Raw genomic sequence first — 27,874 nt, forward strand, 5'->3', positions numbered from 1 at the left:
CCTGAGGCGGTGTGGGGGGAATCTTCATTCTATAGCAGGCCGGTCAGAAGCAAAGGTGATTACCTGGGCTTGTGACTGGTGTCTGGAGTGTGTACCTGCGCTAGCAGGTGGGGCAGTCTTGTGGGACTGAGCCCTTGGGATCTGACACCATCTCCAGGTAAATAAATCCCTATGTAGATAGTGTCAGAATTTAATTAAATTGTAGGACACCCAGCTGGTGTCACAGAGAATTGCTTAGTGTGGAAAAAATCTCCGCACATTTAATGATCAGAAGTGAACTATGAAATGTGAGCAGTAAAAGGGACTTGTAGGAGAAAAACACACAGGTGGAACTGGGTTTTTCCCTATGTAGGAATTCCATTCATGATACAAGCTTTTAACAAACTAAAAAGCAGAGATTTCCTCGTTTAGATAATGGGCATGATAAAACTCCACAGCTAACATTATACCCAATGGTAAAGACTGCATCTTGCTCTTTTTGGGTGGAGTGTTCCATATATGTCAACTAGGTTAAGATAATTGATGGTTTTGCTCAAACCTTTATTCTCACAGGTTTTAGTCTAATGGTTCTATCAATTATTGAAAGAGAAGTGTTAAAATATTTAACTATAAGTGAATTCAACTATATTTCTCCTTTTATTTGTCTCAACTTTTAATACATTTATTTTGAAGCTCTATTTTACTTAAAAACACAGTTAGGATTACTATGTCTTCCTAGTGAATTGACCTCTTTATCTTTATGAAATGTCTGTCTTATCTCTGATAATATTCCTTGTCTTGAATTATACTTTGTATGATTTTAATATGATCACATTAATTTCTTATGCTCACTATGGTCAGTACTTTCTATCTTATATCAGCTCCATGTTTTCACTTTCAGCTTCTCTTTATATTTAAAACTTATAAACAATATGTAGTTTGTCTGCTATGTTTTTATTTAGTCTGAAAAATCTCTGATCTTTAATGAGAGCATTTAGTTTACTTATATTTATTTTTTAAAAGGTTTTGTTTATGTCTCTCTTTTCATTGTTTTCTAATTATCCACTCTACTCTTTGTTCCTTTGTTTCACTTTTCCTGACTTTAAAAAATATTATTTGAGTAATTTTAATCTACCTTGAGGTAATATTTTACTACTTCTTATAAAATATGTAGTGGTATACTTTGAGCCCCACTCCTTCTGTTTTTGTATTGCTATAATTATATTTTTCCACACATGTTATAAACTCACTGATACAGCATTTTTGTGTATTTTGATTTAAAAGTATTGAGTCATTTAATGTAAATATAAGAAAAGAAAAGTTGTCTTGTTTTATATACACACATTACATGCATATATTTTTTCCCATAGAGTCAAGATTGTTTATGGTATCATTTATTTCCATCCAAAATACTTTCTTTAGCCTTTCTTAAAGTGAAAGTATACTGGTAAAAAATTCTCAGAGCTTTCATTTATTTAAAAATGTTGTTATTGTACTTTAATATTTAAAGAATATTTTTCCTGAATGATAGAATTATATTGTTAATTACTTTTTTCTTTAACACTTTAAAGATGTTGTTTTAGCCCTGGCTGGTGTTTCTCAGTGGTTAGAGCATTAGCCTGCACACAGAAGGGTTGCAGGTTCAATCCCCTACCCGGTCAGGGCACATGGGAGGCAACCAACCAATGGGTCTCTTTCACATCAATGTCTCTCTCTCGCTCCTCCTCCTCCTCCTCCTCTTCCTCCTCTTCCTCCTTTCCTCCTTTCTACTCTCTCTAAAAATATCAATGGAAAAAATGTCCTCAGTAAAGGATTAACCAAAAACAATTTCTTAAAAAGATGTCATTTTATTACCCTCTGATGTACATTATTTCTGATTAGAAATCTGCTATAATTTTATTGTTGTTTGTTTCTATGTAATGTGTCATTTCTTCTTGTTACTTTAAAGTGTTGGATTTTTTTTTTTTTGGCTGTATTTCAGCAAACTGCATAGATCTGTCTCTTGTAATTATTCTACTTATTTATTTTAATTTATTGGGTCTAGAATTCTTATCAAAAATTGGAAAATGTCTCTTTTTTTAGTTCTGTGTGACATCTAACTGGGTCGCAGTTTTTTCTTTTATTGAGACATAATTGACATGTAACATAATGGTTTCAGGTGCACAACATAATGATTTGATATTTGTATATATTGTGAAATGATCATGATAAGGCTATTTAACATACGTACTTGCTATTATTATTGCCACTGTGGTCTAAGGCTCAGCTAATTTTTCCTCATTTCTGAAATGCATCTCTATCTATAGTTAACCAACTTCTCTGGTCTGGCTATACCTATATTTGATACCTGGCCTCATTTATGTAAGTTGCTACTGTTTCTGGATCTATTAAGAGCTAATTTCTTCCTGTGATTCAGGGTTCACTTGTATCCACCATTCCTTGCTAGCCCTGTAGAAAACATGCTCAGCATTTTATCTGGGTTTTTCTTATTGCTTTTGAGAATATAAAGATTTCTTATCTTTTTCAAAATCCTAAATATAGCACACCTTTCAGAGGTGGACTGGGGCAATGTCAAATTGGTACAACATCAATATAAACAAAGCTAAGACAAATTTGGAAAACTGGTCTCAGAAGGACACAGAGAAGACTTTTTCTGATAATTTGGTTCCTCTTTCTTGGGTGGGACATTGGCATGATTAAGATTCTCCATGGGTATGAAGGGCAAAACCACCTTCCTCTTCCCACTTGTGTTGGGGATAATTGGTGAGCTCAATCACCAGCAGTGACTAGGGGGCACAGATGGTAGAGGTGAGGTAGAGATTTGGGACAGTTCTTGCTTTTCGTGGTACTGCTGACTCTGGATTATTTCTTTCTTTCTTGGTCTTGTTTAGACTCTGTATTTCCATTTTGGAATGTTTTTGCCTCTTATAACTCCTCTTCCTTGCATTTGGTGACCTAAGATTTATCCATGGCCTCCTCACACTTAGAAACCGATGACTCTACCTTTACATGATCAAGTGAGAACAAGGATTAGGTTAGGGAAAAGGGGTTAAGAAAAAAGACAGTAGGTTTATCTTTGGTCCAGTCTTATTCACCAGATTAAGAGATCACAAGCTTTGCATAGACTTAGAGTCTTTCTTTGCCTGGAGAATTCTGTGAGGTCACCACCTTTAAAATATGTGGTGACTATAGACAGCTAAGCAAAAAGTCCTTGATTTGGGAGTTTAGCCAAATGCTTCTCTCTTATAGTGCTTGACATTTATTCCCTAGTATTGTTGTGAGAAGCAGATGAGCTTCTATATAGAAGAGGACTTATCAATCTATAAAGTCCTCTATGAATAATAACTACTTATTTTTATTATTATAACCTATATTTTTGTAAAGAGAGAGGTTAGCTGGATCAACCCATTTGGAGATGGACTTCCAAGTCATAATAAATTATAGTTGGGCATCCAACATCTCTCTTAGGTGTGGAAAAAAACAAAACACAACACAGAACTGAACTTCCAGGCAGGAGATGACTTGCAGCTCCAATTTTTTTTTTTTTTTTTTTAAATTACAAACAATGTTTTGCTTTGGGCTGCACTATCTTTCCATTTCGGAGCTGGGTGATGCTGCCTGTCACTAGGTGGCCCTTGCCTGGGCTGGGAGATGGGGGTATGTCTTTTCCTAGTTTACACTTTTCCTGAAGAGTGTAAACTAGGTGCTGTGGGCCCCAAATAGCAGAGTTGAGTTCCATATGGTAATCAGCTTTCTATTCCATTGTATGCGAATAAAACCTTATTCAGGGGACTACCAAGGATTTGCAGGGTCTATAATCACTGAAACGTCTGCCTATGTCCTGACAATGTGCTCTATGAGAGCAGTCACAGGGGGCGTTGAAGACAACCCATAGTCAGGGGGCTAGAGGTGAGCATCTTTAAAAGTCTTACTCTTTGTTATGCCCACGTAGTGTGGGAGATAGCTGTGTGGAAACATCTGGCCCCTTCATGTGACGGTGTGCTTTCCTCACGTGTGGGGAGACTTAGAAGTCCGCATCTTCGCCGAAAGTGCTTCCCCCACACTCCCTACACACCAGGTTGCCTGGTGAGTTTTAAGGATCAAACTTATTTACTCACTTCAAAAACATAAATGAGCTCTCTTCTGTGAGTTTCTTCAGAGGCAGTGCTTTAATATCTAATTTACAGCCAAGAAAAAGAAAGTAAAGTAGCATTTACTTGGAAAGGTTATCCACATTCCTTCTCTGAATGCTGGCTCTCAGCAGATACTTAGTGTTCCCAGGCCATCTCAGTATAATGCAAGGGTCCATGTTCTGACTATTTTACGCTCCCCCAAACAAACTATTATTAGTGATACTGTTGTAATAACCAGGTGATTAATAACTGGAAAGAAGCAAAGGGAAGCTGCCATTTAGATGCATGCCCAGTAAGGTCTGGGTGATATGGGAAGATGCTTACCTGTCAGTCACACCTGGGAACAAGTCAGTGGCCAGAATAGACGTGGCCACTGCAAGGGCCTGAAATCTGAGATACTTAACTCCTGAACAAAGGAAGTTCTTTCTCTTGCTACTCAGGCCTGACTCCTGGCTTGCAGGGCTCTTACTCTCTGCACTCCTCCATGTGGCTCACAGCCACGTGGACTCCACACAATGGACTAATGGACTTTAACTAGCCTGGTGCTACATCAGACCCAGCTCCGTCATGGAACAGAAACTCTGGACACTGGCTTTGCTTCTAGCTCCACTAAAGATCCAGCTGCACCTTTCCTATGACTGGCTTAAGGGACATAGGACTTTGCAGACTGAGGGATGTAACTCTCCGCAAATAAAAATCACTCATTCTCCTGTGAGAGTCTTAGAAAATTCTTGAGAAAGATATCACAAGTACCCCACAACCACTAGGGCGGAAAAACTCCACCAGTGCAATTCTCTGGCAACATTGTTAGTCCTCTGAATACTATGAGAAACACACTGCATTATCCCCATTTGATAGAAGTATCAATGAAAGTGGGACAACTTCCCCAAGATTACATGACTGCTAAGCGATAGAGATGAAATTCAAAATTCAAATCACTTCACCACTATGCGTGCTGTCTCCCAGCCTCCCAGGAAGTAATTTTCCAGAGATTACCCAGCACATGAGTAATGGAACCAGGATTCAAATTAAGGTCTTTCTAATTCTCCAGCCTCACTCTTTTCACTTCTGACTCATCCTTTTTCATATATATATATGTATTAGGAGCCCAGGGTGCAATTCGAAATCACATGACGCCGCCCACTCTCCCGTCTGGCCCTGCCTCCCTCTCCAGCCCTTGAAGCAGCTGCGGCCACTGCTGATCAGGCCCTCCCCCAGCACAGGCACGCAGAGACCCCTGCCACCCCACCCACAACGCTGAGTGTGCAACCTCCTATCCTACCGACCCGTTATGGTGTCCCGGTTAATTAGCTTATTTCTCTCTCTCTCTCTCTCTCTCTCTGTATATATATATATATATATATATATATATATATATATATATATATATATATATATATATATATTTGTACTGATTTTTGAGAGGAAAGGAGAGGGAGAGAGAAATAGAAACATCAAAGATGAGAGAGAATCACTGATCAGCTGCTTCCTGCACGTCCCCCACTGGGAATTGAGCCTGCAACCTGGGCATGTGCCCTTGACCAGAATCGAACCCTGGACTCTCAGTCCACAGACCAACACTCTATCCACTAAGCCAAACCAGGTAGGGCTGCCTCATTCTTTTTCATGATCCACTGAGGAGATAATAGGCAGCCTTCAGAGTGCTAAGAGGCAGAAAACTCTGCATAAATTAACTCCTCTCCCAGAAAGTGGAAGATAAGATAGTTAACATTTGTTTCACACTTTACATGTACAAAACACTTTAAAATGTTCAAGGCTTTCAATGCTCACAATAACCCTGAGAAACAAGAATTCTTATTTCCATTTCCATTTGAGGAAGCCATAGCCAAAGACACAGGCATTTGCTCAAAGTCATAGTATTCAACTCTAAGCCCCCCATCGGACTTCCGGCTCTTTGGTGTTCCCAGTGTACAATTTTGCATAAACATCTCACCCTTTAGGAGGTTGAATTCTTAGTTTCCTTTGAAATGAATCAAAGAGTTATGGTCCCTTTCGTGAATGTAAAATTTGCACGAGATAAGCAGTTTTTCAACTTCAGCATGGGCATTTGGATGTTCTTGCCAAAGTAGAACTTAGAACCTTACCTAGGGTTACCTCGTTATACTCAACATAGTAGGGGCTATGTAATGATATATAAGACATAGTATCTGCTAATAATAACTAGTTTCCTTCCTTTTCTTATCCAAATTCTCCCTTTGCTAGGACTGCTGTACACTCTGCTTCCCAGGGCCTTTCACTGATGGTGGAGAAATGAATCCAGCAAGTGTGTCCTTCTGTGGCCAGTAGTTAGGCAGATGTGAGATAGCAAGAAGGTTAGGCCAGGTACAGCAGGTCACCGGGACAGAAAGTAAATCCCAGGTGACTTGGGAAAACAAGGCCCTCGCCCCCAGGGTCACCTTCCCTCCCCAGCACATCGCTGGGCAGGCGGTATAGACCCCCTGACACTTCATATCACTGGTCATTTAGTTTGGACCCTCCCCTGACCTTTTCTCCCCTACCCTTTCTCCCCTGGCATGTTGCTAGGCATGTGGGAAACAAACAAGGGGGCCTGAGAATAGCCCTTAAGCATTAAGTCCCCAGGACAATGAGATTCTGACCTGCCTCAGTTGTGTTTCAGTTCCAGGCCCAGTAAAGCAGCAAAACAGGGCAAGTGACACCAAGGCTGTCCTCAGGGCCAGCTGCATTGACTAATGACTGCCTGCCCGGGTGCCTACCAATCAGTGGAGACCACAACCCTGAAAGAACACACCTGAGAAGCTGATGAATATTCTATTGAGATCCTCCTCCTGGGACCGCCCCTAAAATCCCTGCCCTTAAAAGCCCTTAGGAAAGAGTACCCTCGATGCCTGCGCCTTTCCTCTCCCCACCCCCACCCCAGCACATTTTGCTTACCTCTCTTTCTTCTAGGCTCCAAAGGCCCTCCTTTTGCCTCTATAATTTGTTTCCCACGCCCATTTCTTTTGTGGGTCACTTCTTCCATCTCTGTGACTTTTTTGTTTTGTTTTGTTAATCCTCATCCCAGGCTATTTTTCCATTGATTTTTAGGGAGAGTGCAAGAGAGAGGGAAAGACAAAGAGAAACGTCGATTTGAGAGAAACACATTGACTGGTTGCCTCCTGCACAAGCCTGCGCAGATTGGGGAGGAGCCTGCAACCAAGGTACATGCCCTTCATCTGAATCGAATCCCGGACCCTTTGGTCCACAGGCTGATACTCTCTCCACCAAGACAAACTGGCTTAGGCTATCTCTGTGACTTTTGAAATAAACTTTCTCTTATAGTTTGAGTCTTGGCTCTGAAGTCTTTTCTACCCAGAATTCAAGTACCGAGGCAGCTCAACTGAGGTCAGGTCAGACCCTACGAGTGTAACACCTGGTGTATTTTTTCACGAGACAACGCCTCCTGCCACGGGCATGCGCAGTAGTGAAGGCCTATCCCCACTGTACCCTGGGCTTTCTGGGGTGAGCAGAAGTAGAATCCCGGTACACTTCAGCCTCCTGCCTGAGCTCTGATTTCCCTGCCTGACATGATGTCTACTCATGTCCCCAAGTGATCTGTGTTGGATCCATTTGCTTTCAACTTTGCTAGCTTACTTACAGGATGCATTTGACTTGCTAATATGGAAGGTAATGTGATGCAGTTTTCTCAGTTCAACACAGGACAAAAAACCCTGGCAAGAACAACAGCAAAAAACATCCAGGACTGTGATTAAGCCATTGAAATGAGAGTAGAGAAAACAGAAAATGAAAAGTAGAACATCTTTCTGCCTTTTTGAGGACATGCTTCTGGTTAGAGAGAAGGTCTCTGTTTCTACTACTTCTGAAGATGAAAATTTTAAGGTGAACTCAAGTTCCTGAGTCAGGAGCAGGAGTAGAAGTCAGTGTCACCTGCCACATGCTGCCCTGTGGTAAGAAAACCACATTCTAAAAACGGCTATGCTCTAAATATAACCTAGAAACTTGCTTTTAAATGATGGCATCATCTTTTCATTTAAAAGGAACACACCCAAATAAAAGTTAAAACACCGGGGGGTGGGGGGGGGGTGGGGGAGGCCAGGGGAAGGTCATTGAGGGGAAAAAAGGAAGCATATGTACTACTATCTGTAGTACTTTAAACAATAAATTAAAATTTAAAAAAAGTTAAAACAATTTTTATTAAAAACTTACATTGAGTTCCAAATTTTTACTACAACTGTAATGGTTGTAATAACAATGACAAACTAAATGTTTTATTTCAAAGATCTATAACATGGCTTCACATACACCATCAGTAATGTGTGTGTATATATATATATACACATATATATATATAAATCTGTATAATATATTAGATTCTATAAGTATATGGATAACTTTTTTCAGTAAAATATATATTGATTTGAAGCTTTTCAGAACAGCACATTTAAGAGAAGGTAAACTCTGAGAAATAATATCAGCTAAAAGTTTGCAAACACTATTCAACAAGTCTATATGGTATAGATATTATGTGTATTACTTCAGTTATTAAGTATTTACTGACCTTAAACATTATGCCATATACTATATTTGGTGCTAAGAATACAGAGATAGTAGATTAAACCATAATTGCTGTTTTTATAAATTAAAAACAGTTAATAGCAATTTAAACAGCAATTTAACGTGACATAAACTAAGTCAAACATGATCCTTGTCCTTTTGGGCTTAGTCTGGTAAGGAAGACAGGCTTATAAACTGATATGTGCAAGTGTAGGGTGAATAATTAGAGCAGATTTTAAAGGGCAAGTTATATTTTTCAAAAAGTAGGAGCAGAATGGGTGGTACAGCAACAGATGGACTCGGCTACAGTGTATTAGAACACTGAAAACAAGTTGAAGACTGGAGAAAGGAAATGCAATACATCATTTCTAAAAGTTTGGCTGAGAAGCTGAGCGCATCATTGTGTCTGGATATGGGTGTGGTTTGGGACATACATGTTTGCTTTTCTTTTAAGAGGGAAGAAGGATGTTTATGTGCTGAAGGGAGCAAGGGGTCAGGAGGAAGGTTGTGGAGAGTGACCCTGAAGAGGCCAGAGGAGAGAGCATCGGTCATGGAATGTTTGAGTCCTGGGATAACATGGACTGTGCCCAAGATTTAGCAAGCAGGAAGCATGCAACAAATGTTTCTTGAACTGAAATAAAAGCAATGCTAGATTTTTCTATCTAATTTTTGATAGTACATTGTTCTCCAAGGAAAATAGTGGCTGAGAATCAGTTCTGGGGAAGTCTTGAGATTTTATTTCTAACTTTTTTAAAGTAAATAATGTCATAAGGAAAGAAAAATAAAAAAAAGAAGGGAAACAAATATTTAAAAGATTTTTGAACAGAGCCCAAAGCTTAGTAAAAGAACAGTTTGGGGTAGAAGCAAGAAAGAGAGCAACCTCCAATGCAAAGAGGATAGCCATGTAGTGGAAGGATGAATGAATGAAGACTGATAAGATAAAGACGTTAGATGAAAAAAATCATGAAAATGATGGGCTTTTGAGGCTTAGAGTATAGTATTCTAGAAGAGGCAGCAAGAAAACTATTAGTCCCATTTGACAGAAAGAATGTTGTTATTAATTACTTTGTGTGATATAATGGCTGTCCCTTTGTCTGACTGAAAGCTAATCCATAGAGTGTGTGAGTCAGTGAATGGACAATTAAAAGATGGTTACAGTGCTCTGTCAGAATCAGGATGGCTGCTAGAGTAAAATAATCCCACTTTCTAAATTAACAGGAGGGGGCGGGAGGGGGGGGGAGCAAAGCAGTCAAGGAATATAAATCTAAAATTCTGAAGTTAAAGTAAAATAAATGAGAAAATTTTCAAATATTTCAGGCCAACTCAACTCCTATTTCAAAGCTCTTGCCCCACAGAGTACTTTCTTGAAAGGACAAAGCTTATATATCACCTCCATGGTGTAAAGACAAACAGAGCTGCTCTGCTGGCGGCGGTTGGGGACCCAGAGCACCATTATTTCAGTTCTCCCTCCTCCTCGGCCTGTCCCTTTCTAACCTGCCCCTTTCCCCAGCCTCCTGCCTGTTAAGACATCTCCATGGATCTCAATGTGAAAACTATTCTGTAATCTATTTAGTCTTTTTAAAATGATCGTTGTTTTTGGAAATTTTATTCAAGTGATCAAGGGTCAACATAACTCTCCGAATCCCAAGTCCCACCCCCACCCTCTTCCTCCCACCCCCCAGAACTCACTACTGCTGGCTTCCCTGGAGGCTGGCACTACACCAGTGATGGCGAACCTATGACACTCATTTTTTGGTTGATTTTTCTTTGTTAAATGGCATTTAAATATATAAAATCAATATCAAAAATATGTCTTTGTTTTACTATGGTTACAAATATCAAAAAATTTCTATATGTGACACGACACCAGAGTTAAGTTAGGGTTTTTCAAAATGCTGACACACCGAGCTCAAAAGGTTCGCCATCACTGCACTAGACCGTAAGTGGCCCAGAATCACCAGTTAGTGGGCTGGGTTCCAGGTGGTGCCAAATATGTGTCTGGATTATGTGTGTTTGTTACTACTTCACAGAGGGGCTGTGCTTTGTGGCACCCACTCCTCCCCCATGTCCTTCACCTTTGTCACCATGGGGAAGACAACTGATATTACTAAGAGTTGGAAGCCTCAGACTGCTAACTCTTTGTCTGACACCCCAGGAGTCAAAGAGAGAGAGCAGATCAAGTAAATTGGAGATATTCTTTAAGCAAAGTACTGACGTTTTTAAGAGCGTGGACTTCACCTCAGAGGGATCTAGCTTCAACTCCTGATAATAGGCATTACCTGCCAAGAGAGTCTAGCTGAGTGACTTTACCTTTCTGAGTCTCAGTTTCACCAAATGTACAAAGAAGATAGTCGTCTCTATGAATAGTTTTGATTTTTAGAAAGGATATAGGTAAAATTCCTAGCACCATTCCTGGCTCAGGGAAACCACTCAGTAAGTAATAATTATTAGTATTGTTTTTATATGGTCTATTTTTTTTTCCTCAACTTTTCTAGAACCTTATGATGAAATGGCTTTTTACCTACAATGCATCAGGGTTGGGATAATGTATACACCAGAGCCGCCTGCTTAAGGTGGATCGATACTGCTAGCACCAATACTTCCCCGTCATAACATTCCACTTAAACAATCAATAGACAAATAGAAAGACCTTAATGATTTAGCATATCATTAGCATAATGCAGTGTCTGCTTGGAAGGCAACCTGAGCTACAATGGGAGATTTGAAGTAAGTGATTTTTTAAAAGGCCATTCTGCTTTTTTGGCAACTCTCCATTGACAGCATGTTACTTTTGCTTTCTTTGTCAAGCACAGAAAAACAGGAAGCACAAAATCAATTCTGACGGGGGTGGGGAGGGAGAGCTGGCAGAGACACAAGCTGTTTTGCACCGTAGGGTCTGATCCACATTTTGCAACAAGAGATGGCTATGAACTTGGCCAGGGTCTCCCGCTAGGCTGCTAGCACCTTTGAGCATTTTTGGACACACAGAGAAATTCTTCTGTACATGTGGGGTTTGTGATTCTCTCCCCAGGACCTGGCTTTTTTTATTATTATTTTTTTTTATGCCTGCTGGGTGTGCAGGGCCGTGGAGTAAGTGGGGGATGAGAAGACTGAGACATGGACGTAGACACAGCTTTGCAATGTATTAGCTATGGGACCTCGATGAAATATCTTAAAAACTTATGACGTCTGTTTTTTCTCCTATGAGAGCACTAGACAAAGAGGACGAGTTTCACACTCAAATCCCAAGTAAGGCAGGTTCTGTGGGAGAGCAGTGGAGGTGACCTGGAGAGGCTGGTTTGGGCTGTGGGCAACCAGATATCTGGTGCCCAACCCAAGGCATTAAAATTCAATAAAAAAAAAAATAGTTATGTTTCAAGAGAGAACACTTGTTGGCTGTCCTTTTGAGTTCTCTGGACCTGGTTATGTGTAAGGTCCTTTTTGGTTTTATGATTTGGGCTATGCTGGCACCAGAAGTAGCACCAAAGGATCTTGAAGAATGTGAAACTAGAGCCACTTACCAAATAACACTTAGCTACTCATTGTAAGAAAAGTTTCATAATGAACAACATAAACTGATGAATAAAAACAGATCCAGAGACAGAGAAGCATTGATCAGACCATCAAACCTCAGAGGGAAGGTGGGGGGGGGGGGCCGGTAAGGGAGAGAGATCAACCAAAGGACTTGTATGCATGCATATAAGCCTAACCAATGGACACAGACACCAGGGGGTGAAGGCATAAGTGGGGGTGGCTGGGGGGGGGAGCCTCTGGGAAGATAAGGACACATATGTAATACCTTAATCAATAAACAAAAAAGAAATTAATTAAAAATAAAGAAATTTTAAAAATTTTAAAAAGAGAAAAGTTTCAAGTGTGTAAAAAACAAGCTTGCTCTAGTTATACTAATTCTAAAACTAAATGAATTCCAGTTTAATGAGAATGAAATCTAGGATTCATAGCTAGCTTTTCAGGAATTTTTAAGCGTACCAAAAATGTAGTACTTTGAGGAAAATCTATTAGATGATATTAGCTCCAGAATCAATTATCATCTTCCATGCAACTAGATACATACCTAGCAGACCGTGCTTCCCTTAATGGCCACTCAGCAGGGACTCAATCCATCTGTCTCCAGTAAAAGAAAGAGGAAGTGTTTTATTTATAGAACCACTAAAATATCCACTGTTGCTTTATTCTGCGTTTTAAAATAATGAAGAAAACTCTTCAGCCCAAGCAGGACTTTATTGATCAACTCCCAAGTCCAAAGAGTAAGAACCTAGAAGGCAATGACCCAGACTATCACGAGCTAGACAAGCATCTCAATTTATATACTTTAAAGAGCTCCTGATTCTGCAACACACCACGTCTTATAGGTAGTGAGCTCCATGGAACATCAGAGCCAGATTAGGATTAAAAAACACGCACATGCTTTGTTTTGAAATAATTACTCTGTATGCGTTCATAGGAAATTGCAATGACAGCACAGGAAAGACCAGAGTACCTTCACCCAGTTTCCCTCTGCTGGTTACTCTTGAGTACACTCTCAAAACTAGGAAACTTGACATTGGGATAAAGCATGTGGATGGTTCTGTCATTGTATGGGCAGATTTGTGCACCCACCACCAGAATCGAGATACACAACTATTTCATTGTCACAAAGTTCTCCATGTGGTAGCCTTTCGCAGTCGCCCTCATCTTCCTACTCCCAACCATCCCTGATACCTGGTATTAACTTGCTCTCCATCTCTATAATAATTGTGTCATTGTGAGAATGTTATACAATGGAATCATATGGGAAATTATAAAGTGACTTTTTTTATACTGGATTTTTTTCACCTGGCATAATGTCCTAGAATGTATGCAAGTTGTTCCATTCCTTCCTATTTTTGTGCATTCTTTTTATTACAGAACTAGGGGCCCAGTGCACGAATTCATGCACATTGAAAAGAACCGTGGGCCGCAAGGCTGCAGTGGGCACAGGGGCGTGTCTTGACCCATCCTCCGTGCCCCCACCCGGCCCCTTCCCACCGCGACCCCTGGACCTCTGTATGCCAGCAGTGGGTGCAAGGAGGGGGAGGTGGAGAAGTCCTGAGGGGTGATCAAGGCCCGCTGGCAGCCCCCACCCTGCTCCCTCAGCACCTGGGAGCAGCGGCCCTACCCTAGCTGCCACCACTGCTGGTCGCTGTCTTTGGGATGATTGGGGTGCGCCAGCAGCGGGTGCGAACACCGGGCAGGACCACGGTACATGGGGCCAACACCCACCATGTTCCACACGTGCCCCCTAGTGGTCAGCACACGTCATAGCGAGCGGCCAAACTCCCAGTCAAGCATCTGCCTGACAGGACAATTTGCATATTTGGCTTTTATATAGTATATAGATAATTGCCGGGAGCCTGTCCATCCTTGCTGTTTCAAGGGACCTGGCATATATGGCATACTGTTCTTAATATGTTTGCTCACCTTCTTGGCACTATGTGTTTTAACCAAGGCCACCTCTCTGAGAAAGGTTGTTTCCCCAGGTAGGGATTTTCCCCAGAAGTTAGGGAGGGAATAAAACCCCTTAACTAAGTGCCAGGCGGGTAATTAATCACTTTAACTACAAACAATCATGCTTAAGCTACATAATCTTTACTCCCTGGAATGGAGATAAGAAACGCCCTAACCTTTGTAATAGAGATTGATAGGATTGGAATCAACTGGTATAAATACAGATGTAACAAGACAACAGGACACAGAACCTACACAGAACCTAGACACAGAACCTACACAGAACCTAGAGACAGAAGAACTTCGCTGGAGAGAACATGGAAAAAGATCCTGGATAGAACCTGGTTACAGAACTTGGTTGGAGAACCTAGCCAGAACCTGGCTGAAGAACCTGGCTACAGAATCTGGTGACCGAACCTGGCTGGGGAACCTGGGGAACTTGGCTGGAGAACCTAGCAAGAGAACATGGACACAGAACCTGGCTGGAGATCCTAACCAGAACTTCGCTGGAGATCCTGACCAGAACTTGGCTAGAGATCCTGGCTAGGCTGCTGATCAACTGAACGCTGTCTCCATGTCATTCCTTCTTCACCAACTCCGTCCACACCTTTGGGGACCCCTGGACCTGCTGGGGTTGGACCCCAGCAGATAATATTCTATGCCATGGTTTGTTTAACTGTTCACCTATTATAGGACAGTTGTTGTTTCTAGTTTAAGGCTTTTTAAAACAAAGTTGCTATAAACAATCACATATGCTTTTTTGGTAGACATAGATTTTTTAAAAAAATGTATTGTTGACAATATTACAGAAGTTCCCCCATTTTCACCCTGTTTGTACCCATCTACCCATCCCTAACCCCAACCCAGGTCTTTACCTCACAATTGCCTGTGTCAATGGGCTATGCATATATGCATACATGTTCTTTGGTTAATCTCTTCCCATCCACCCAACCCCCTCCCCCTCTGAGATCTATGGGTCTGTTCCATGAATACATGCCTCTGGACCTATTTATTTCCTCAGTTTATTTGAAAATGAAATGTATTTTAATAAACACTGCCTTTATAATTATTCAAAGTATATGTATACATTTTGGGGGAACTCCCTATATATGTTATGTTTTCTTATCCATTCAGCTATCCTATGTCTTTTGATTGAAGCATTTGATCCATTTACATTTAAGGTTAATGTTACATACTTATTTATTGCCCTTTTTATTTCTTTATACATATGTTTCTCTTCTTAAATCTGTCCCTTTAATATTTCTTGCAATGGTGGTAGTGGTAATGTACTCCTTTAGCTTTTTTTTTTTTTTTTTTTTTTTTTTGGTCTGGGAAGCTCTATATTTTGTTTTAAATTTTAAATGATAGCTTTGCTGGATAGAGCAGTCATGGGTTCAGGTCCTTGCTTTTCATTACTTTCAATACTTCATGCCAATCCCTTCTGGCCTGGCATGTTTCTGTTGAGAAATCAGCTGACAGCCTAATGGGAACTCCCTTGTAGGTAACTCTCTGTCTCTCTCTTGCTGCCTTTAATATTCCTTCTTTGTCTTTCAGGTTTGTCATTTTAATTATGATGTGTCTTGGTGTGAGGTTCCTTGGGTTCATCTTGACTAGGACTCTGTGCTTCCTGAACTTGTGTGGCTTTTTCCTTCACCAGGTTAGGGAAGTTTTCTGTCATTATTTCTTTAAGAGGTTGCCAACCCCTGTCCTTCATTTGATGCATTTATACCATTTACATTTAGAAGTCCAATGTGCTACCTATTGTACCAGGAAGCCACCTAGTAGATTATTTACATTTAATGTGGTATTGACATTATAGGGCTTACATGCCATTTTACTTTTTGTCTTGTTTATTCTGTTATTTGTTTTTCTGTTGCCTTTTCCTACCTTCCTTTAGGTTAGTTAAACATTTTATTTCAGAATTCTAGTTTTGATTTATCAGTAGCATTTTTTAGTATATTTCTTTATATAGCTTCTGCTACAAAGATTTTTAGTGGTTTATTTAGGCATTCTATTATATATGCATCACTTATAGAAGCCTTTTGATTCTTCTAGCTTAAGTGAAGTTTAGAGGCTTTTCCTTTTTTTTAACCAGACCCACTTATAATTATATGTGTATATATATTTCCTCTCCATACTTTGAGAATCACATCAGTAAATGTTATAATATTTGTTTCAACTTAGAAAATTCAAGAGAAGAACATGGATATTTAGTCATATTTTACCCCTTTAACTTGGTCTTTTATCTGCCCTAATGTTTCAAGGATCCTTCTCTTATCATTTTCTTTCTTTTTAGACAACCTCTTTTTGTCATTCTTCTAAGGTAGGTCAGCCGACAACAAATTATCTTATTTTTTCCTCATCTCAGAATGTCTTGCTTGATTTTCCCTGTATTTCTAAAAGATATAGAATTCTGGTTGGCACTTTTAAAATTTTAGCACTTGAGAACATTGTGCCACTTCTTTCTGGCCTCTTAAGGTTTCTGATGAGAATTCCACTGTCATTCAAGTTGTTTTTCATCTATGAGTAAGATTTTCTTTCTTACTGCTTTCAAGATATTTGTTTCCTTTCTGTTTTTATTTTATTTTATTTGTGAATCTTCACCTGAGGACATTTTTTCCATTGTATTTCAGAGAGAGGGAGGAGGAGCAAGAAAGAGGACAGAAAGAAACACTGATGTGAGAGAGACACATCGATTGGTTGCCTCCTGCTCGCACCCCGACTGGAGCCAGGATTGGAGCTTGCAACCCAGGTACATGCCCTTGACTGGGAATTAAACCTTCAGTGTGCAGGCTGACGCTCTAACCACTGAGAAACACCAGCCAGGGCTGTTTTCTGTTTGTTTGTTTAGTTTTTAAACAAGTTTGACAATGATGTGTCTTTGCATGCATTTCTTTGGATTTATCCTGTTTGGAATTTAGTTTCTTGAGTCTTTAGTTTTAAATCTTTTACCAAATTTCAGGAAATTTTATCCATTATTTCTTGAAATACTTTTAGCTTCTTTATTTTAGTGACTCTAATAACATAAATATTAGATCTTAATTCTTATAGTACCCCATATCCCTCAGGTTGTATTGATCCCCACTCTGTCCACCCATCTATTTTCTGTCTGCTGTTAAGATGGGCAATCTCTCCTGTTATATCTTCAGGTTCACTGATTCTTTTCTCTGCTACCTCCATTTTGTTCTTACATTCTGATTCTACCCATTGAGTTTTTACTTTGGCTACTGTATTTTGTCAGTGATTTTTAAAATTGAAATCTAAACACTTTGGATATTTTTTAAATAAGACTCTGGATCCTACTTGAACCTTTTGTTTTATGTGGTTTATTCTAACACCACTCTAGCAAAAGGAGAGCTTACTGTCTCATTACTGCCCAGTAGGAGGCAAAAGTACCTTTTCTCCTCTTGTTCTGCATTTACACTAGAGCTAATGTGTTCCTTGTTATTGCTGGGTGGGTGGAATATTGTACCACTTCTTTCTGGCCTCTTAAGCTTTCTGATGTGCATTCCCCCCACTAGGCCTTCATTGATACCATCCTGACTAAGAGTGGCAGGAGTGTCTTATTACTGCTCCGCAAGTGATCTCCACTCACATGATGGGGCTGGGGTGGCTATGTTATTCCTGTGTGGTGGTGAAAATTCTGACTCTGTATGAATGCTCTGATATCACTTCATGGAGGAGGTGAAAGAGCAATTGATAGCTACCAGATCAAACGGAAATTCAGGTCTTAATTGACATCTCATGAAAGCAGGGGGCTCAGTACCATCCAGCAGGGTGAAAGTTTTGTACTTCCTACACAGTCTTTGATATCACCCTGTCCAGGAGGTTGGGGCACCTTATTCTAATCCAGTGATGGCGAACCTATGACACGCGTGTCAGAGGTGACACGCGAACTCATTTTTTTGGTTGATTTTTCTTTGTTAAATGGCATTTAAATATATAAAATAAATATCAAAAATATAAGTCTTTGTTTTACTATGGTTGCAAATATCAAAAAATTTCTATATGTGACACGGCACCAAAGTTAGGGTTTTTCAAAATGCTGACATGCCGAGCTCAAAAGGTTCGCCATCACTGTCCTAGACTAGCCGTAAGAGGGTAAGCATCTAGGCTCTCCACTCCATCTCTGGCGGCAGGGGTGGAAAAGCAGCCACAATTTTCTGTCATGTTTGGCTAGAGCAGGGTGATTATTGCCTAAAAGATTTTCTGTGTTTCTAGACTGCTCCTTCCCTGGTCATTAGACTACAGAGAGAAACATTTTATTGGGGCTTTGTGGTTGGTTTGTTTTTGTGTGTGCCCATTGACATTTCCAGGTTGCAAATTTGTTTAGTATTCAGTCTGAGATATAAAAAACAAGAAGAAAACTCAGGGGATGCATCACCATTGTGTTTGTGGGGCTCGAGGTCCCTAGTCAGTCTTCCTCTTCTCTCACTTAGAGTCTCCTTATGTTTGTTATACATAAAATGTCCAGGGCTTTTAGTTGTACTGAGTGGCAACTAAATATAAGAAGGTATTTCTACTCCGTTAATCCAGAAGCAGATATTTCCCCAAATCAAATGTATTTGGCCCAGATTATTTCCATTCTTGTACTGGTTTTTTATTAAACCTTTAGCTATATTTTCCATGTACTTTCTGACCCAGTTATAGAAGGATATAATAAATGTAAGATAAAATTGTTTTAATTTTAAAAACTGGGATAGCCAAAAAAAAAAAAAATCAGGAAAACGAAATGCATTTTCACTTTTTTTAACCAAGCATTCATTTATCTGAGCAGAACAGAACCCAACAATGTGTTCTTTCCGTGGCTTATATTGCTTCTACTTTAAAGCAGAAAGCAAGGCATTTAGGAGAACTGAGCTGTTTTAGAAATTGTATATGTTTCTTTGGGGGATAAATTTATACCAGACAGTAATTTAAGAACCAAAAAGAAATTGCCCTAGTAAATAAAAATGTGTATTATGACTGGATAGTATACTCTAAACATAACTCTATTTTTGAGTACCACAATGAAAATGTAAAAAGACTTTTCTGCAAAGGTAATCCTCACATAGGTATTAGCAGCTGACGTATGACTAGATTTAAGCTGACTGGCACAATATTGGTGGCAGTGGCATATGTCTCACCTGATTTCCAATATTGGTGTCTTACTGGCAAAGGCATTACTTTTCTGCTTTCCTGGATTCCAATTGAAAAGGAAATTGAAATTCAAATTAATGTTTTGGCAAAACAGTATGTAAATGATAATGAGCATATGTATTTATTTGTGATGAGGCAGTTGAGTATCATTTAGATTAAGATTAAACTGGGAAGTCTACAATGTGATTTTCTACTTAACTTTATCCTACTAGACACTGTTCTGCATAATGAACTGGTTCTTAAACACATACAGTATTTTTATTTTTAATCCTCACCTGATTAAAAATGAGAATATGTTTTCATTGATTTTAGAGAGAGTGGAAAAGAGAAGGAAAGAAAAAGAGAAACATTGATGGGAGAAAGAAACATCAATCGGTTGCCTCCTGCTTGCACCCCAACCAGGAATTGAACATGCAACCTGGGTATGTGCCCGAACCCATGACATTTTCGTGTACGGGATGATGCTCTAAAACAACAGTCATATTGGCCAGGGTACACACACAGTATTTTGAAAAACTTTAGAACTACCAGTATACACAATTTTTCATTTTTTTATGCTTCATTGACATACTCAGTATTTTCACTGGTTTGGATATATCTGAATTAATCAGATACTTCTACTATCAAATTAATTACTTAAGACCTAATACAATACAAAAGTAAGCAATAAAATGCAACTTTTCTTCTGATTTTGTAATAAAGTCAGTGCAAGCCCTTTATATTCCTGAAATTCGCAAAATACTTTATAACAATGTTTTCAATATCTATTGTTCTTCAGAAATATTTGTTAAATTACCAGAAGTTATTCAAGATTTTTAATAGCACATTGTCTATAACTTAATTTTCTAAAAGCAGATAACAATGATTCACTTTCTTTAAAAAAGATAATAAAATTAAGGCTAGGTTATTAACAATTAGGTAACCTGTGGAAATAATGCAGAGTTAAGTAACAAAATATTTTCTTTTATCTCTTTAATAGAAATAAATTATAAAATACATGAAAGATAAGCATTTTGCTGTTTGCAATTGTATCACACCAGGATCTTTTGAGAACAGTATTAAATGAATCTAATACATTTCCAGACTTCACCTTGTAATTGCATTTCCTAATTTAATAAGACAAGATGCAAGAATGGTCAGTACTACTCATGATGTTGGGTTTTGTGATAACTTTTACATGCCCAGATCATCCAATTAAGTATCACAATCCCTCTCAGTTACTGTAACTCAGAGAATCTAAGTTTTGTTGTTGTAGGAGTGAATTTATTATTAGCTTTTTTCAAGTTCTACCAATAAGTGAGCTCAAAAATGGGAATAAAATCAAGTTCTGCTGACTTCAGCATTGCCTGTTATTCTGAATCTAATCCAAACTCTTATATTTGCCATAAAATAGAAACAGTTTTAATGCTCCCTAACAACATCAACAAAAATGCTTGGCTATATCAATTCTCTTCCAATACTATTTTAGAAAGTTATTAGCAGGAAGTCCAAAGACACTTTATCAATTTGAAACATTTTTACTGTGGTGGCTCCTCATTTCATTAAAAAACTCCTAAACTAAGTGTGGGTCCTTGAGCAGCTACTTTTATCCCAAGGGGCCTGTCTGTGCTTGCTGAGAACGCTACCAGGTGAATCAGAGGTCTCTTCATGACAATCAAGCCTAATGGCAGTTTATCCTTGAGCACAGAAAACTAAACAGTAGATATAAGAAGTAATGGCTAAATAGAAGAGTATGCACATGTATATATTACATGTAATTATTTAGGCCTCATAAAATACAAATTAATAAATGTCTTCTATACATATTAATTTATTTTAATTGAATTTATTGGGGTGTCATTGGTGAATAAAATTATATAGGTTTCAGGTGTACAATTCTATAATACATCATCTATATATTGTATTGTCTGTTCACCACCCAAGGTCAAGTGTCCTTCCATCACCATTTATCACCCCTTTACCACCCTCTTCTACCTCCCCCCCCCCCCGACAAACCCCTTTTCTTCTTGTAATCATCATACTCTTGTCTGTGTCTATGTTTTTTTCCCCTTTGCTTAATGCCTCAAAGCGAGCGGGAGAGAAATAAAGAGAGAAGAGCAGCCCAGTTGGTATGGCTCAGTGGTTGAGTGTTACCTATGAACCAGAAGGTCACGGTTCAATTCCTGGTCATGGTACCTGCCCAGGCTGCAGCTCTATCCCCAGTGTGGGACGTGGAGGAGACAGCCGATCAATGATTCTCTCTCATCACTGATGTTTCTATCTCTCTCTCCCCCTCTCCCTTCCTGACTGAAATCAATAAAAATATATTTTAAAGAGAGAGAGGGAGAGAGAGAGAGAAGAGATGGGTGCCACAGACGCAGCCCAGAGCTCACTCTGGGTCTCAGAGAGGGGAGGAATCATATTGCCACCTGCACTCTCTGCAGCCTGGTAAAGTAAATAAATACAGTGAGCATTCCTGCCTGAGTGTTTGATATGCACTGTGGCTAAGCCCAGAGGTGGACACAGAGCACAGAGGTGTAGCTGTGACTGTCCAGCAGCTGCCATTGCCAGGCAGAAAACAAGGCCATGGAGCCTGCCCCCCTCCCACTTCCCCCTTCCAGAGCTAGTAGCAGACCCCAGAAGAAGCTGTAACAGTGAGTGCTGGGCTACAGATTACATTATCTGCAGCACTGAGAACTGAAGAGGTAGAATCATTTTCCCCTGAGTGGCATACGCACACATGCTGCAGCTTAATCCCAGTGATAGGGGTGGAGATACATGGTGAGGCAGCTGAAGTCTCTACTATAACACATCAGCAAACCTCTCCCAGCTCACCCTGACCCTACCCATTGTGGCTGAGCCCAGCCAGGGTGCCTGGCACTCCTGTGGCAGTGAGGGCAGCATCTGGTTGCAGGGGACAGAGATGGGATTTCACAGGCTCAGAAGCCATTACCCACCACATTCCCCCATGAGGATGGTGCCCTGAAATGAAGGCGACCTGGTCACAGAGGAGATGCCCCCAACTCAGGAAATACAGGGTATTTCCCACTGACCTGAAGAGATGCTGGAAGCCAGAGCATTGCAAGAGAAACTGAAAAACTGCACTTCAGCACCACCTACTGGAAACCAAAAGAAAGACTTATCAACCTACAAAACAGAGAAGTGCTTGCTATTCTTAAATAAAAAGCAGATGTCATTCCCATAGATACCTAGGCAGAGAGGAATCCATCAAATGAGGCAGCTCAGATAAAAAGATGAAAAATCTCCAGGTACTGAAATATGCGATTTAAATGATAGAGAATTCAAAATTGCACTTCTGATAAAACTCAACAAGAAAACCCAGATAGGCAGTTTAATGAACTCAGAAATAAAATTAATGAACAAAAGGAGTACTTTACCAAAGACATTGAAACTTTAAAAATGAACCAATTGAAATTCTGGCAATGAAGAACTCCATAAAGGAAATGAAGAATGAACTAGCACATTTAGAAAATAGAGCTGATAAATGGAGGAAAGAGTTAGTAATATTGAAGATGGAAATCTAGAAATGATGCAGATGGAAGAAAAAGAGACTAGAGGAAAGAAAGAAAGAAAGAAGGAAAGGAAAGGAAGAAAGAAAGAAAGAAAGAAAGAAAGAAAGAAAGAAAGAAAGAAAGAAAGAAAAGTAAGAAAGAACTCTACAAGAATTATCTGACTTCATCGGAGAGAACAATAAAGAATAATGGGTATACCGGAAAAAGGAAGGGAGAAGGGAACAGAGAGCATAATCAAACAAATAGTTGACTAGAACTTCCCAAACACATGGAAAGAAGTAGATCTTCAGATCCAAGAAGCAAACAGAACACCCAATTATGTTAATCCAAATAGGTCTATTTAAGGCACATTGTATTAAAGTTGTCAAAAATGAATAACAAAGAAAAATTCTAAAGGCAGTCAGGGAAAAGAAGACAGTAAACTACAAAGGAAATCCCATTAGATTATCATCAGATTTTTTAGCAGAAATCCACAAGCTAGGAGGAAACTATTGAAAGAGAAAAATTACCAGCTGAGAATAATATATCCAGCAAAGTTATCCTTTAGATATGAAGGAGAAATAAAGACTTTTTCAGATATACAGAAGCTGGGGGAATTTACCGCCACAAGACCTCCTAAACAGAAAATACTGTAGGGGGTTACTCTACCTGAAACAAAATACAAAATAATACGAAATTATAAGTAAGGTGACTAACACATAGACAGAAGCAGGGTATCGCAACCCTTTTCCAGAATAGGGTATTTATATGCTTAAATATAACTTAAAGATTAAAGGAGGTAAAAACATTAAAAATAGAGAGAAGAAGAAGATAATATCCACTGCAATTTGGAAATGAACTCACAGCATAAATAGGGGTAATTGTGACAACAAAAACATAAAAGGGGAGGAAATAAAGGTCTGAATTTGCAAAGGGAAATGGAGATAAGTTGCATTCAGAAGAGAAAAGACTACTGTATATATAAAACTTCCTTTTGCATAAGCATAATGGTAACCACACCAAAAAAAAATATCCAAACATCAGAGATATAACATTTAAAAAGAGAAAACAGCCCTGGCCAATGTGGCTTGGTTGGTTAGAGGGTAGTCTTATCCTGTGCACTAAAGAGTCATGGGTTCGATTCCCAGTCAGGGCACATACCCAGGTTGCAGGTTTGATCCACAGTTGGGGCACATATGGGAGACAACTGATTGAAATTTCTCTCTCACATTGATGTTTCTCTCTCCTCTCCTCTCCTCTCCTCTCCTCTCCTCTCCTCTCCTCTCCTCTCCTCTTCTCTTCTCTTCTCTTCTCTTCTCTTCTCTTCTCTTCTCTCTCTCTCTCTCTCTCTCTCTCTCTCTCTCTCTCTCTCTCTCTCTCTCCCCACCATCCTCTCTTTCTATTATCAATGAGAAACATATCCTCAGGTGAGGATTAAAAAAAAGAGGAAACAGAGGAATAAATCATAGAATATGACCATTAAAACAACAAACAGAAACACAAGAGGAAAGAAACAATGGAGACACGGAGCTACCAGAAAACAAACATAAAACACCTGTAGGAAATCTTCATATAGCAATAATCACGCTAAATGTGAATTAACTGAACTCACCAATAAAAAAGGCACAGAAGAGCAGATTTGATCAAAAACAAAACCCAACCATATGCTGCCTTCAGGAGACACATCTCTTAGCAGCAAGGACAAATATAGACTAAAAATGAAAGAGGAGAAAATGATCCTCGAAGCAAATGGCATCCAGAGAAAAGTGGGTGTGGCCACACTTATATCTGACAAAATAGACTTCAAGATAAAAAAGGTAACAGGGGACAAAGATGGTCATTTTATAGTGACAAAGGGGACAATGTACCAAGAAGACATAACCTTCCTCAATTTATATGCACCCAATCAGGGAGCACCAAAATATATAAAGCAACCACTAATGGAACAAAACGGAGAAACTGACAAAAACACAATTATAGTAGGGGACCTATGTACCCATTGTACAGGCTCTGGTCTACTTCCAATTCATTCTACACACTTCAGCCAGAGTGACTTTATTCAAAACTTTGATGTATGTTTTACCAATCCTCTAAGTCCCTACACTCTCCCCAGCCTTAGCATGTGCTTTCAAACCATTCTTCTCCATGCTGACTGCTCTCCAATCACAGTGGACTTCTTTTGTTCTCCCAAGTGCTCCAGGCAGCTTCTCTGTGTGATGTATTCCTCTGTCTGGAAGGCTGTGCCCCTCTGCCCGTCTCTCTCTACCTTCTCATCTCCCTTGTCCACTGATCAGTGTTATGACGTCTTGACAGACGCTCTTCCTGCTACTAGGCCAGAAGCTACTGTCTAATGCTCCCCAAATACCTGAGTACTAATCTCACTTTGTAATGATACACTCATTTGTGTAATTTTTTTAAATTAGTATTTGAGAAAATGAGCTATATTTGAGGAAATGGGCTATATTTGTATACCTATCACAATGTTTGGCACATAGTAGGCTATTGTTTTTCATGTAGACTAGAAAATGTAGCTTGGGAATGTGGGGGTTGAAAAGGGCAAGAGAGAAGGTCACTAATCAGAGTAGGATAGGAGGTTCAACAACACAGTGTGGAGAAGTTGGTACTTAGGGATGGTCTATAATGGACCAGGCCAATAGTCTTTTGGAGCAGTGATACCTGGGCGATTTTTCGTTGTTGTTCTTTTGAAATGCCCTTATGACACAGATTTCCAGCAAGTTAGTTAACTAGTACAGTCAAGTTTTCCTTATTTTCTGGGAAATAAAGGTAAGATTTCATATAGGGGACTAACTAGATCAGCAAGAGATAAAACAATATATTGAGACAGTAGTTAGATGGCAAGAAGTGATTAGAAAGGGAGTCCTAATAGCAGTAGTTTGAAGTGAGAGATGATAAATGATGACCTGGAGCAGAAATCTTTGAGAAATGAAGGAATGTCTTATACTCACACCACATGGAAGCCATAAAGTATTTTATTTGGATATTAAGAGAAAATTATGATCCAAGAAGATCTTAAAAGAACAGGATAATCAGTTTACACAAAGAGAAAGAATAGTTCAAGATTCAAACACTGATAGTGCTGGTTTGCTTAGGCAAAAGACTCAGGAAATTATTCCATTGGCAAAATAATCACACTATGAAGATAAATTCATCAAGCTACCTTAGTCTGATGCCATTAAATATTCAAATCACTTATTGATTTCCCCTTGATATGAATCTATGCTTACCCAGCAAACTTCTGGTTTTATCCATCTTCCCACATAAAACTAACCAAGAGACATCGCCCTTCAGTGTTTATGACGGTTCATTTCTCACTGTGAGTTAATAAATTGATGTTCTGATTTTATTCATCGACCTCATCATGCATGTGTTTATCTTAAAAATGAAAACACTCTCCATTTGCTGTTGGAGTCAATTTTCAAAGTTAACAAGGCTAAGTGCCAACCTCTGGACTGAAATTCTGCCACCCTTCGGGGTCCTGTCTGAGTGGGATCCTTTTCCAAATGATTCCCCTCATTCTCACTTGAGCATTTTCTCTGTTCGTCTACCCTACATACAAGGATGTTTGTGAAAAAAATATTCATAATGAAAATAAGTATAAATCTGATCCCTAAAAATTTTGAGTTTATAGCCTATTTAGGAAGAAGAAACATCTTTATAAATACCTTAATTTATTCAAAATATTTATTGATTGAATAGTACTATATGTCAATGATATAGAAAATAAGAACCAGCATAAAATTATTTTAAAGACAAATTAAAATAACTGCATTTAAGATTTTTTAAATTAAGTCAACTCCAGTTAGAGAAATTAAAGAAAAGCTACAGATAGGTGGGGAACATTGAATTAGACTTGAAGGATGCGAGAGATTTGGGTAGGAAGAGATTTTAGGAAAGAAGAAAGAACAAAAGAGTAGAGGGATTAAGGTGTGTTCAAATTCTACAAGTAAAACAATACCATTTGTTGCCGAAACCGGTTTGGCTCAGTGGATAGAGCGTCGGCCTGCGGACTGAAAGGTCCCAGGTTCAATTCCGGTCAAGGGCATGTACCTGGGTTGCGGGCACATCCCCGGTGGGGGATGTGCAGGAGGCGGCTGATCAATGTTTCTTTCTCATTGATGTTTCTGACTCTCTGTCTCTCTCTCTTCCTCTCTGTAAAAAATCAATAAAATATATTAAAAAAAACAATAGCATTTGTTGAGTTGATTTCCCCCTTCCTACCCTCCCCCCAATTCATATGTTGAAGTTCTACCTTCAGGACCTCAAAATATAACCTTATTTGGAAATAGTGTTGTTGAAGACATAAGTACTTAAGATGATATCATTAGGATGGATTCTAATGCAATATAATTGGTTTCCTTATTTTTAAAATAAAAAAGGAGACATTTGGACATAGAGATACACATGGGAGAATGTTATGTGAATATGAGAACAGCCTTCAACTAACCAAGGCAAGAGGACTGGAGCAGATCGTTTCCTCACAGCTCTTAGAAAGAGCCAGCAGGCACCTTGACCTGGGACATTTGGCCTCCAGAACCATGGGTCCAAAAAATTTAGGTGTTTAAACCCCCCTCCCTGGTGTGTGATGCGAGAAAATTATACCATTGTTGTAATAGGAGTTTCAGACATGAAAGTCATAGGAAATGAACTAGATAGGTGCTTGAGAGGTTTATTTCTTCAAGAGTCATAAACAATTCAATGTTTTATCTTAAAGAGGATAGAAAGAGGCAGCACAATAATTATTTACCAATCCCCTACCAGTTAATAAGTATCATTAAGCAACTTTATCTCACTTATTTCTCACAGAAAACCCTAGGGAATGTGCTATTAACATAGCTATAAACTGGACACCAGCGATCAGAACCAATCTACTCTGGCACTCAATGTGGTGAGTGAATGAACAAATAATGGGACTGCCTTGCTTGGGCTCAACCACTCAAAAGTGTTAGTGCAGTGATTTCTGCTTGGTAGGTTTTTCATAGTATGTCTTGAGTACGTTCCCAAATGTCCTGGCTCTCTCCACAGTGCCTACTAAATGTCAGACATAATAAATTTTACCTCTATTTTAAGGGTCAGTACCTCACAGAGGAAAAG

The 27,874-nt window shown here is 39.2% G+C and overlaps 1 long non-coding RNA gene across 1 annotated transcript in view; it reads right to left on the reverse strand.

The window, feature by feature from the left end:
- LOC132219555 (uncharacterized) overlaps window positions 1–27,874 on the reverse strand; it is a 77,426-nt gene that overhangs the window by 22,030 nt on the left and 27,522 nt on the right. Inside the window, exons 4-5 of the long non-coding RNA XR_009449512.1 lie at window positions 19,259–19,310; window positions 12,721–12,770 (exon numbers count right to left, since the gene is read on the reverse strand). This is a non-coding gene — a long non-coding RNA (uncharacterized LOC132219555). The remainder of the gene's footprint in view (window positions 1–12,720; window positions 12,771–19,258; window positions 19,311–27,874) is intronic.

Source organism: Myotis daubentonii, chromosome 17 (genome assembly GCF_963259705.1).
Source record: "Myotis daubentonii chromosome 17, mMyoDau2.1, whole genome shotgun sequence".
In the NCBI taxonomy this organism is placed as follows: Eukaryota; Metazoa; Chordata; class Mammalia; order Chiroptera; family Vespertilionidae; genus Myotis; species Myotis daubentonii.